Here is a 13285-nt window from a genome sequence, read left to right as displayed (position 1 = left end):
AAGTTAAACAGATTTGTAAATTACTTCTATTTAAAAATCTTAATCCTTCCAGTACTTATTAGCTGCTGTATAAGTGATTCACAGGAAGTTCTTTTCTTTTTTAATTTATTTTCTGTCTGACCACAGTGCTCTATGCTGACACCTTTGTCCATGTCAAGAACTGTCCATAGTAGGAGCAAATCCCCATAGCAAACCTATCCTGCTCTGGACAGTTCCTGACATGGACAGAGGTGTCAGCAAATAGCACTGTGGTCAGACTGGAAAGAACTACACAACTTCCTGTGGAGCATACAGCAGCTGATAAGTACTGTAAGGATTAAGATTTTAAATAGAAGTAATTTAAAAATCTGTTTAACTTTCTTGCACCAGTTGATATAAAAGTAAATGTTTTCCAGTGGAGTACCCCTTTAAGTAATTCTGGGAGCTGTATATTTAAATGGTGAAAACTTCTTTAACACTTTCCTATTCTGTGGCAACTGGTATATCTGATTATTATACTGGAATTTCTCACAATGCGCTACAACAGTGGTGTCTGTCACAACAGGCTAAAAACTTACTGAGGGGGGGGGGCTATGGGGTTACACCATTTTCTACCGCACCGGGTGACACCAACCCTAGCAACGCCACTGACTTGTGTAGCCAGGAAACTGGAAGCAATTCTGAGGCCTCTAGTTTCCATGGCTACCATTGCATTGCGGGGTGCCGATAGAGGACAGAGGGAGCCCCTTGAACCACTATGTGTGTATCAGCCCATATCTTTACCCTTTAAATGGGTTTGCTCTGCCACCCCTTCCCACTGTATTGAAGGCATTGAAACAGAACTGACTTTAGCTTTGTTAGATCTATTGACAAACCGTATTGAAAAAGGTAGTGATGACCAAAACGTTTAGAATGACATTCAAAGGCTGTAGCTGACATTACTTTATACAATATTCCCTGCAGACTCTCCTTATAGTCCCAGAAGACTTCTAATAGGAAAAACATTTCAGAATCTGTATGTGAGAGTGTGGGAGCTTTTCATATTCAATGCTACAGGGTTAGGATATTCCCGTTTTAGTGAACATGTAAAAATAATACAAAATTGTGAAAATTTGCTGCTTCAAAAGGAGGCAAATTGGATTCTAAAGATAAAAGCTATGGTGCCAATTGGGTTAAAGGGGTAGTCCAGTGGGGAAAAACTTATCCCCTATCCTGAGGATAGGGGATAAGTTTGAAATCGCGGGGGTCCGACCGCTGGGGCCCCCTGCGATCTCTCTGTACGGGGGCCAGGCTCTCCGGCCAGATAGCGGGTATCGACCACCGCACAAAGCGGCGGGTGACACGCCCCCTCAATACATTGCTATGCCATAGCGATGTATTGAGGGGGCGTGTCGGCCGCCGCTTCGTGTGGTGGTCGACACGCCCCCTTCCCGCAGGCTGTTGGGGCCCCATACAGGAGATCGCGGGGGGCCCCAGCGGTCAGACCCTCCGCAATCTGCAACTTATCCCCTAGGATAGGGGACAAGTTGTTCACCACTGGACTACTCCTTTAAAGGATTAATGGGGCAAAACTCTGGTGCAGTTTGTGCACCAGAGTGTATTAAACACTTTTGGGACCTCATCCAATAATGAGAAGTGACTTGGAAAGGACATGGCTTTGTAGGAAAGGTGCATAGCTTAAATGCAACAACCAACATTTTCTTATATTCTGCTACATGCAGGAAAATCCCAAATCCCCTGCAGAAACTCAGCAATGAACTTCTTCGCTGAATTTCCATAGTGTGAACATAACCCAACAGAATACCACAGCTGGCAGTTGCCATTAATATAATAATTTTTTATGTTGCAACCAATTTCCATTATATCTCCAGACATATCTTATTATATTTAACATAAAATCATTTTGGAGCATTTTTTTTGGAGAAATGCTGTTCCTCTGCCATTCCTCCTTAAAATGTATATCCATTCAGTGACAACTGGGTAGTACCATTGACAAGGAATGGTCAAATTATTCCTCCTGCTTACACTAAATTCACTTCTCATTCATATGTTAAACCAGCCTGCCATGTAAATCCCATATAATAACATGGCAATCTGTGTATTTGCAGCAAAGATTTCTTAATTTTTATCAAAGGGGTACTCCAGTGGAAATATTTTTTTTTTATCAACTGGTGCCACAAAGTTAAACATATTTGTAAATTACTTCTATTTAAAAAATCTTAACCCTTACAGTACTTATCAGCTGCTGTATGCTCAACAGAAAGTTGTATGTCTTTCTGGAGTTCTTTCAGGCTAAGTTTCTACTTGGATTTTTTGTGGGCCAAAAAAAAACGCAAGAAAAAAACGTCTGAAAAAACGCCATAACATTTTCCTGTGTTTGGCATTTTTTCTTGCATTTTTTCTGGCGTTTTTTGCATTTGAGGGGAAATTGCATTTTTGGCCCCTTTGGCATTTTTTTGGTACCCAAAATTTGTTGGGTACCATAAAAAAAAAAAAAAAAAAAAAAAGGATGCAGTAGTGATGGAAAAAAATTTGTTTAACGAAATTTATATTTTTTGTAACGAAATTTCAATAAAGTGTGTGAGTTTCAACTTTTTTTCTCTATTTTTAAAATTTTTAGGTAGTACTACTACTCCCAGCATGGGACAGACTGTTCCATGATGGGAGTAGTAGTACCTGTACTAATAGACATATATATCACCCCGGGTGTCAGTCGTGACACCGGATGCGATCATCCATAATATAGCAGAGATGCGGAGCTGCTCTATACAGCGCCCACATCTCTACACTATACTCTGGCCAGTGATGTGAATAGAAATTCACATTACCCATTCATATTTTCTGCCCAGAGTGGGGATTGGCCGGATGGTGGCAGCCAATCACTCTCTCAGAGGAAAATATGAATGAGTGATGTTCTATTCATATCACTGGCCAGAGTATAGTGCAAAGATGCAGAGCGCAGGAGAAAGCCGCTCCACATCTCTGCAATAGACAGGACGATCACAGCGAATGTCAGGAGTGACACCTGCTGTGATCTGTCCTTAATTGCAGGTACTACTACTCCCAACATGGAGCACACTCTGCTCCATGCTGGGAGCTGTAGTACCTGCATTAATAGACAGATCGCAGCGAGTGTAACTTCTGACACCTGTTGTGATCTGTCTATTAATGCAGGTACTACAGCTCCCAGCATGGAGCAGAGTGTGCTCCATGTTTGGAGTAGTAGTACCTGCAGTTATGGAAAGATAACTGCATAGATGTATAATGTATAATGTATAGATGCAGCCGGCCGCTCTTCTATGGTCCCCTGCACTGACGTATATATACACATATTCATATTTCCCAGAGAGAGTTGTGATTGGCTGGAACCATCTGACCAATCACAGCTCTCTGCGGGAAATATGAATAGGTGTAAATATACGTCAGTGCAGGGGACCATAGAAGAGCGGCTGACTGTATCTATACATTATACAGGAGGATCACAACAGACCTGGGGCGATCTGTCAGTTAGTACAGGTACTACTACTCACATCATGGAACAGTGTGTTCCATGCTGGGAGTAGTAGTACCACCTAAAAAAAAAAGGGAAAAACACACACACTACATTTTTATTATTGTCGGCTACATTTTTAGTGCCCTGCCCGCTCACATAAATTGATCCCTGTTTTAAAAATGAATAAAAATTTTGTTATAAAAAAGATAAATTTCATTAGATACAATTTTTTTTAATCACTACTGTATCTTTCTTTTTTTTAATGGTACCCTACGAAATTTTGTTAAAAAAAGGTACCTCCATCACTTTTTTGGATCGCTAAAGTCCAAAAAAGAATAAAAACCACCTGCAAAAACGCCAAAGTTAAAACCCACATGTAATTTTTCTTGGTGTTTTTTTACTCCCATAGACTTCTATGGGAGAAAAATGCCACGATTTCAGGAAAAAAAAACGCCATTGGCTCAACATGCTGCGACTTTGCAAAACCGCCAAGGAGCCAAAGCCAAAAAAAAATGAAAAAACACCAAAATGATTAAAAAAAAAGGAAAAATAATTTTGCCATTTCTCATTGATTTACAGCTAACATCTGGCCGCAGCGTTTTTTGGCCTAAAAAACGCCATGTGGCAGATTTGGTGTTTTTCTCTGCGTTTTCCCCCCAAAAAAACAAGTAGAAACTTAGCTTCAGTTTGACCACAGTGGTCTCTGCTGACACCTCTCTCTGAGCAGTAGAGGTTTGCTAGGGAAATTTGCTTGTACTCTGGACAGTTCCTGACAGAGGTGTCAGCAGAGAGCACTGTGGTCAGACAGAAAAGAATTCCAGAAAGAAATACAACTTTCTATGCAGTATACAGCAGCTGATAAGTACTAGAAGGATTACGATTTTTAAATAGAAATCATTTACAAATCTGTTTAACTTTCTGACACCAGCTGATTTAAAAAAAATAATAATACCCCTTTAAAGGGGTACTCTACCCCTAGACATCTTATCCTCTATCCAAAGGATAGGGGATAAGATGTCTGATCGCTGGGGACCCCCGCAATATAGTGTGGTAGCCCTTGGGAGGGTGTATGATAGTGGTGGTATGGTATAGGTATATAAGGGGTTAATGTTAACCCTAGAGTTCGTGACGCCAGGCTGAGGGCTGGTATGCTGAATCAGTGTTCCGGCCTATCGCCGCCCTTCCCAGTAACGATAGGGGCATAAAATAACTGAAGGTCCACAAGGAGATTTGAACTCGAACTTTTACTGAAGTGCTTGCAATAACCACGGCACAGTAACAGTCTCATACAAACAGTCGTTAGGTTGCTTAGTGACTGGCAGTAGTTGCGGACCTTGAGCTAGACATAAAGTCTCTGAATTTAGGAAGAGATTTGCAGATCCGTCCGGATTTAGGGGAGTTATTAGGTCCAGTGATGCTGCAGTGTTTGGGAAGTGATACACTCTATAATTAAATTGTTCAGCCTTTGCCGCAAGGCTCAGGCCTAACTCACTGTGACAATTGCTGTACAGGTCTTTCCACGTCAGGAGTACAGGAGCAAGAGAGCGAGAAGATGGCCGCCGCTCCCTTATATGGGCAGGGGGCGTGGCGAATCTGATTGGTCCGAAAGTCTGCCATTCACCATTACATGATGTGATGGGATTGCTTACGCCACAGGGCCTCCAAAGGTCCTTAACCCTTTAAGGACCCAGCCAATTTTCACTGTAGGACCCGGCCATTTCTTGCACATCTGACCACTGTTACTTTAAGCATTAATAACTCTGGAATGCTTTTACCTTTCATTCTGATTCCGAGAATGTTTTTTCGTGACATATTCTACTTTACATTAGTGGTAAAAATTTTGGCGATACTCGCATTGTTTCTTGGTGAAAAATTCCAAAATTTGATTAAAAAAAAGAAAATTTAGCATTTTTTAACTTTGAAGCTCTCTGCTTCTAAGGAAAATTAATATTCCAAATAAATTATATATTGATTCACATATACAACATGTCTAATTTATGATTGCATCATAATGTTGACATGTTTTTACTTTTGGAAGACACCAGAGGGCTTCAAAGTTCAGCAGCAATTTTCCAATTTTTCACAAAATTTTCAAAATCAAAATTTTTCAGGGACCAGTTCCGTTTTGAAGTGGATTTGAAGGGCTTTCATATTAGAAATGCCCAACAAATGACCCCATTATAAAAACTGCACCCCCCAAAGTATTCAAAATGACATTCAAAAGGTTTGTTAACCCTTTAGGTGTTTCACAGGAATAGCAGCAAATTGAAGGAGAAAATTCAAAATCTTCATTTTTTACACTGGCATGTTCTTGTAGACCAAGTTTTTGAATTTTTACAAGAGGTAAAAGGAGAGAAATCTTCCTAAAATGTGTAGCCCAATTTCTCTCGAGTAAGGAAATACCTCATATGTGTATGTCAAGTGTACGGCGGGCGCAGTAGAGGGCTCAGAAGGGAAGGAGCTACAATGGGATTTTGGAGAGTGAGTTTTTCTGAAATGGTTTTTGTGGGGCATGTCGCATTTAGGAAGCCCCTATGGTACCAGAACAGCAAAAAAAACACATGGCATACTATTTTAGAAACTTCACCCCTCAAGGAACACATCAAGGGGTACAGTGAGCCTTAAAACCTCACAGGTGTTTGACAACATTTTGCTAAAGTCGGATGTGTAAATGAAAAAAAAACCTTTTTTCACTAAATTGCTGGTTTTCCCCCACATTTTATATTTTTACAAGGGGTAATAGGAGAAAATGACCCCCAAAATTTGTAACCCCATTTCTTCTGAGTATGGAAATACCCAATGTGTGGACATCAAGTGATCTGCTGGCACACTACAATGCTCAGAAGAGAAGGAGCGCCATTGAGCTTTTGAAGACAGAATTTGGTTGGAATAGAAGTCGGGGGCCATGTGCGTTTACAAAGTCCCCCCGTGGTGCCAGAACAGTGGACCCCCCACGTGACCCCACTTTGGAAACTACACCACCCACAGAATTTAATAAGGGGTGCAGTGAGTATTTACACCCCACTGGCATTTGACAGATCTTTGGAACAGTGGGCTGTGCAAATGAAAAATTTAATTTTTCATTTTCACGGACCACTGTTCCAAAAATCTGTCAGACACCTGTGGGGCGTAAATGCTCACTGTACCCCTTATTACATTACGTGAGGGGTGTAGTTTCCAAAATTGGGTCATATGTGGGGGGGGGTCCATTGTTCTGGCTCTATGGGGGCTTCATAAACACACGTAGCCTTCAATTCCGGACAAATTTTATCTTCAAAATCCCAATGGTGCTCCTTCTCTTCTGAGCATTGTAGTTCCCCCGCCGAGCACTTTACATCCACATATGGGGTATTTTCTTACTCAGAAAAAATGGAGTTGCAAATTTTGGAGGGCTTTTTTCCCATGTTTCCTTGTGAAAATGAAAAATTTTGGATAACACCAGCATTTTTGTGAATTTTTTTTTTTTCATTTTTCCATCCAACTTTAATGAAAATTCGTCAAACACCTGTGGGGTGTTAAGGCTCACTATACCTCTTGTTACTTTCTGTGAGGGGTGTAGTTTCCAAAATGGGGTCACATGTGGGTATTTATTTTTTTGCATTTATGTCAGAACCGCTGTAAAATCAGCCACCCCTGTGCAAATCACCAATGTAGGCCTCAAATGTACATAGTGCACTCTCACTCTTGAGCCTTGTTATGCGCCCGCAGAGCATTTTACGCCCTCATATGGGGTATTTCCATACTCAGGAGAAATTGCGTTACAAATTTTGGGGGGCTTTTTTCCTTTTAACACTTGTGAAAATAAAAAGTAAAGGACAACACCAGCATGTTAGTGTAAAATTTTAAATTTTTTTACACTGACAGGCTGGTGTAGCCGCCCAACTTTTCCTTTTCATAAGGGGTAAAAGGAGAAAAAGCCCCCCAAAATTTGTATCGCAATTTCTCCCGATTACGGAGATACCCCATATGTGGCCCTAAACTGTTTCCTTGAAATATGACAAGGCTCTGAAGTGAGAGAGCGCCATGCGTATTTGAGGACTAAATCAGAGATTGCATAGGGGTGGACATAGGGGTATTCTACGCCAGTGATTCCCAAACAGGGTGTCTCCAGCTGTTGCTAAACTCCCAGCATGCCTGGACAGACAGTGGCTGTCCGGAAATGCTGGGAGTTGTTGTTTTGCAACAGCTGGAGGCTCCGTTTTGGAAACACTGCCATACAATACATTTTTCATTTTTATTGGGGGGACAGTGTAAGGGGGTGTTTATGTAGTGTTTTACCCTTTATTATGTGTTAGTGTAGTGTAGTGTTTTTAGGGTGCATTCACACGGGCGCAGGTTTACAGTGAGCTTTGCCGCAGCTCATACTTGAAGCAGGAAACTTACTGTAAACCCGCCCGTGTGAATGTACCCTGTACGTTCACATGGGGGGCAAACCTCCAGCTGTTTCAAAACTACAACTCCCAGCATGTACTGACAGACCGTGCATGCTGGGAGTTGTAGTTTTGCAACAGCTGGAGGCACACTGGTTGGAAAACCTTCAGTTAGGTTCTGTTACCTAACTCAGTATTTTCCAACCAGTGTGCCTATAGCTGTTGCAAAACTACAACTCCCAGCATGTACTGATCGCCGAAGGGCATGCTCTAGTTATGCAGCAGCTGGAGGGATCGCAACTACAACTCCCAGCATGCCGAGACAGCTGTTTCGGCATGCTGGAATTTGCAGTTTTGCAACATCTGGAGGGCTACAGATAGAGACCCCTGCACTGTGATCTCCAAATTTTGGACCTCCAGATGTTGCAAAACTACAAATTCCAGTATGCACAGACAGCAAACAGCTATGTGGGCATGCTGGGAGTTGTAGTTTTGCAAGATCTAGAGTGCTACAGTATAGAGATCACTGTGCAGTGGTCTCTAAACTGTAGACCTCCAGCTGTTGCAAAACTGCATCTCCCACCATGCCCAGCAGCTGTCTGGGCATGCTGGGAGTTGTAGTTTTGCAACATCTGGAGGGCTACAGTCTCAGACTGTAGCCCTCTAGATGTTGTTAGGCAACTTACCGGCTTCCGTCGGATCCAGGGAGCCGTCCTCTTCTGCTGCACAACATCGCCGCCCGCGATCCTGTCCCGCAGCTTCCACCGACGGGTAAGTGGATCTTCGGCGTTTGGTCCCTGTCGGTTTCCCCGTCCTGCCCCGCCTATTGTGGGTGGGCAGAATGGGGAAAACGAAAGTAAACCCCCCCCCCCCCGCCCCTGATCTGCTATTGGTGGTCGTTTCTAGACCACCAATAGCAGAGATAGGAGGGGTGGCACCTTTGGTACCTCACTCCTATCGCTAGAGGGGGATCGTGGGTGTCTTAGACAACCACGATCCCCCTTATATTCCGGGTCACCGGGTCACCATAGACCCGAATGACCCGGAATCGGCGCAAATCGCAAGTGTGAATTCACTTGCGATTTGCGCCGATCGACGACATGGGGGGAGTCTGATGACCCCCCTGGGCATTTGCACAGGGTGCCTGCTGATCGATATCAGCAGTCACCCCGGACCGGTCCCCGCCCGGCGCGCGGCAGGGACCGAAATTCCCACGGGCGTACAGGTACGCCCTGGGTCCTTAAGACCCAGGTACAGAAGGTGTATCCATACGCCCTAGGTCCTGTACGGGTTAAGCTAAATACCATAGAGTTCACCTCGTCACATGACCCGCAGGTCCTGCAACACTAATGGAAACAAGTAATTAACCATTTATTTACATTTATTATTCTATTTACATTAACCTATGCATAAATTTGAGATTTATACACTAGAATAGAGATGACTAGGGGTAGACTGGCTAAGAGGGATCCCTAAATCCTAGGGACTCTGGCTATGGGGACCCACAAACAAACAAGTACCATATAGAATGCGGTTCTGGGACACCACAATAGTATGGAGCATCTGCTTCAGGAAGCTTTGGAGGTTCTGGCTCCCGACCACGGGAGGGGGCGTCGGAGGGGGCGTGGTTTGCATTGAGGGGACGGCTATCACACCCCCTCCCATAGACTTGCATTGAGGGGGTGGGGACTGATATCACACAGGGGCGGAGTCGTGACGTCATGATCTTCCGTCCCCGTGGTCGGGAGCCAGAACCTCCAGAGCTTCTGGAAGCAGATACGGTGGGTGCTGCATGCTATATTGCGGGGGTCCCAAGCGGCGGGACTCCCGCGATGTCTAGGGGTGGAGTACCCCTTTAAGGAACAGCAAAGGTTGACATCACTATTAATACGAAAGCAATGATTCTTGCTTTACGCTAACGTGTGACGTCCTGATCTATTACTAACCTATCCACAATGTACTTCTGAATCATGTTGTTTTCTCATGAGATATATACACGGTGTATGTATCTCGGTCGCATCATTAGTTAGGTAATAAATTAGCCAATAATGCAATGAATAGATTTGTACTCAGAGACTGCAGAGACAATGCAATAACCAGAAGGCTTCTTTTGTGTTTTTCTTGCTCTTTGTTATAAATGAATTTAGTGGATATTTCATATATAAGAGGAGTCATGCTTGATGTATTATCAGGAAGGTCAGGATTTAAATGAGGAAAATATTGAGATAGCCTTGATGACATCAAGATCCCGCATGACTCACTCCATCTGTGCTTTATGACAGAGAATAAAAATTCTTAGTGTCACAGTGTTTTTTGTTTGTACTTTTTCAAGATGACTAAACTTTTGCACGATTCATGCTTTCCTGCTGCAGAGAATAAGGAGGATTGTACATTTTTTGAAGGACAGCGGCAATGGACACCTTGTATTCTTTGTGATTATAATACGGAGTTTAGAAATATTCCTATTCATATGTTTGATAATAGTGAAATGGGCACTGTCAGATTCAAAAACATCTTGGCAAAACATTAACCTTTCTATTATACTTCATAAGAAAATGTTTATCCCCTTTTTATAGAAATCATGGCTTATGAAAAAAAATAAATAAATAAACACCCCTTGGGGTCCCCATACCACCCAGAACATATTCCTGTCCAGCTGCCGCATCATCTTTGTCCAAGATAAAACACAGGCAGTCCTCGTTCCATCTATAGAAGGGATAGTTATTAAGTAGATTGATAAGCGCCTCCTTGATATGCATGGACACTTATATACCGTATTTTTTGGCATATAAGACGCTCCGGCATATAAGACGCACCTAATTTTATAGGATAAAAATCTAGAAAATAAAGATTCTGAACCAAATCCAATGTAAAGTATAGGACAGTGATCTTCAACCTGCGGACCTTCAGATGTTGCAAAACTACAACTCCCAGCATGTCCGGACAGCCGTTGGCTGTCCGGGCATGCTGGGAGTTGTAGTTTTGCAACATCTGCAGGTCCGAAGGTTGAAGACCACTGGTATAGGAGGTAATATTCACGTGTCCCCGCCGCTCCGGACCCGTCACCTCTCGTCACCGCTGCCCTGGATGTCGCCCTCCATCGCTGTCGCCGCGTCCCCGGAGTGTCCCCGTCGCTCCGGAATGTCTCTGCTGCCAGGTATCCTCGCTCTCCATCGCCGCCATGACGTCGCTACGCACGCCGCTCCTATTGGATGACTGGACGGCGTGCGGGACGACATGATGACGACGAAGGAGAGCGCTGGACATGCAGGGGATCCCGGCACAGAGCAGACACCGAGGAGGCAGGTAAGGTCCCTCCCGGTGTCCTGTAAGCTGTTCGGGACACCGCGATTTCACCGCGGCGGTCCCGAACAGCCCGACTGAAAAGCCGGGTTAATGTTATTTTCGCTTCAGACGCGGCGGTCAGCTTTGATCGCCTCGTATGAAGGGTGAATACAGGGCATCACCGCGATCAGTGATGTCTTGCATTAGCCGCGGGTCCCGGCCATAAATGGCCACAGGGACCGCCATGATAGGTGTGTATTTGCCTTATAAGACACACCAACTTTCCTTCCTCCTTCCTTTTGGGGAAGAAAAAGTGCGTCTTATACGGCGAAAAATACGGTACTTCAATATATGCCTCTAGTGTCAGATTGACCCTGTTAGTTTGTAGATCAATATGTAATATATCATAAATAGAGTAAAGGTCAGTAAGACTTACCTGTATTATCGGCGAACATCCTCCTGGACATGACAGTGAAACGCAAACTATACAGTTGCCTAGCAGCTTGTGAATCAAAAGGAGGCTTGAATATAGCCCCACGGCATCCTGTGTCTTACCTAGCTCCTTAAGGACTTAGGACGTATGAGTACGTCCTAAGTCCGGTCCCTGTCTATAACGTGCCTATTCACAGCCGGGACTTGCGGCTAATAGTGCGCGGCCGCGATCGTCCGGCCACGCGCTATTAACCCTTCTGATGCGGCGCTCAAAGCTGAGTGCCGTATCGAAAGTGAAAGTAAATGCTTTCCGGCTGCTCAGTTGGGCTGATCGGGGCCATCGCGATAAAATCGCGATGCCCCTATCAGCTACCCGGAGAGATATGTATGCAATCAGCCATTGCAAGCTTATAGGTCCCTATAGGAGCCATGAGCTCGCAAAAAAAAAAAGTGTAAAAAAAAAAGCTGACCTTTTCAGCTATTCCCTTCTGAATTAAAAGTTTAAATCACTCGGCATTTCCTAGTAACAAAATAAAACAGTGTAAATAAAAATAAACATATGTGGTATTGCCGCATGTGGAAATGTCAGAATTATACAAATATACCACTTTTAAAACCGCACATTCCATAGCGTACGCGCAAAAAAATCCAAAGTCCAAAATAGCGCATTTTTGATCACTTTTTATGCCACAAAAAAAGTGAATAAAAAGTGATCACAAAGTCTGATCAGAACAAAAATGGCACCGCTAAAAACTTCAGATCACGGCGCAAAAAATGAGCCCTCATAGTGCCCTGAACACAGAAAAAAAAAGTTATAGGGCTCAGAAAATGAAAATTTTAAGCGTATAAATTTTCCTGCATGTAGTTATGATTTTTTTCTGAAGTAATACAAAATCAAACCTATACAAGTAGAGTATCATTTTAACTGTGTGGACCTACAGAATAAAGATAAGGTGTCATTTTTACAGAAAAATGTACTGCGTAGAAACGGAAGCCCCCAAAATTTACAAAATGGCATTTTTTCTTCACGTTTGTCACACAATTAATTTTTTTTTCCATTTTGCCGTGGCTTTTTGGTAAAATTACTAATGTCACTGAAAAGTAGAATTGGTGGCACAAAAAATAAGCCATAATACAGATTTTTAGGTGCAAAATTGAAAGGGTTATGATTTTTTTAAGGCAAGGAGGAAAAAACGAAAATGCAAAAACGTGAAATCACTCAGTCCTTAAGGGGCTAGCCAGGTGACAGACGTGCATTGCCAGAGCAAGTAAAGGGAAATGACGTAAGATTTAGGGGAGGACTTGGGTACGTTAAAAGTTAGACCGCGAATTAGTTCAGTATATGGCCGCCATCAGTGCTGTATCCGCAAATGATCACCATGAAGAATAGGACAACCTATATAACATCAATCTACCTACATACTTACCTGATAATACATCAATCTACCTACATACTTACCTGTAAATACAGCTACCAATTAAATAAACTCCCTACTGCACAAGCTAGTCACCTTCAGCAATTGGTGGTGAGTGTAATAGAGGCAACGATTCAATATCTGGAATAAAGAGACTCACCATGTGGGATTTGCGGTCCGAGGTAGGACCTAGAGTAGCAGAGTCGAGGCAGGGCGGTCCGGGATGGGGTCGCCAGATGGAGATACACCATACCTAATGGAGGAAACAGTTGTATAATTATAAAACCTAGGGATCAATACATTCTTCATAC

This window comes from Hyla sarda, chromosome 6 (assembly GCF_029499605.1).
Source record: "Hyla sarda isolate aHylSar1 chromosome 6, aHylSar1.hap1, whole genome shotgun sequence".
In the NCBI taxonomy this organism is placed as follows: Eukaryota; Metazoa; Chordata; class Amphibia; order Anura; family Hylidae; genus Hyla; species Hyla sarda.
This window is presented reverse-complemented; position numbering follows the sequence as displayed.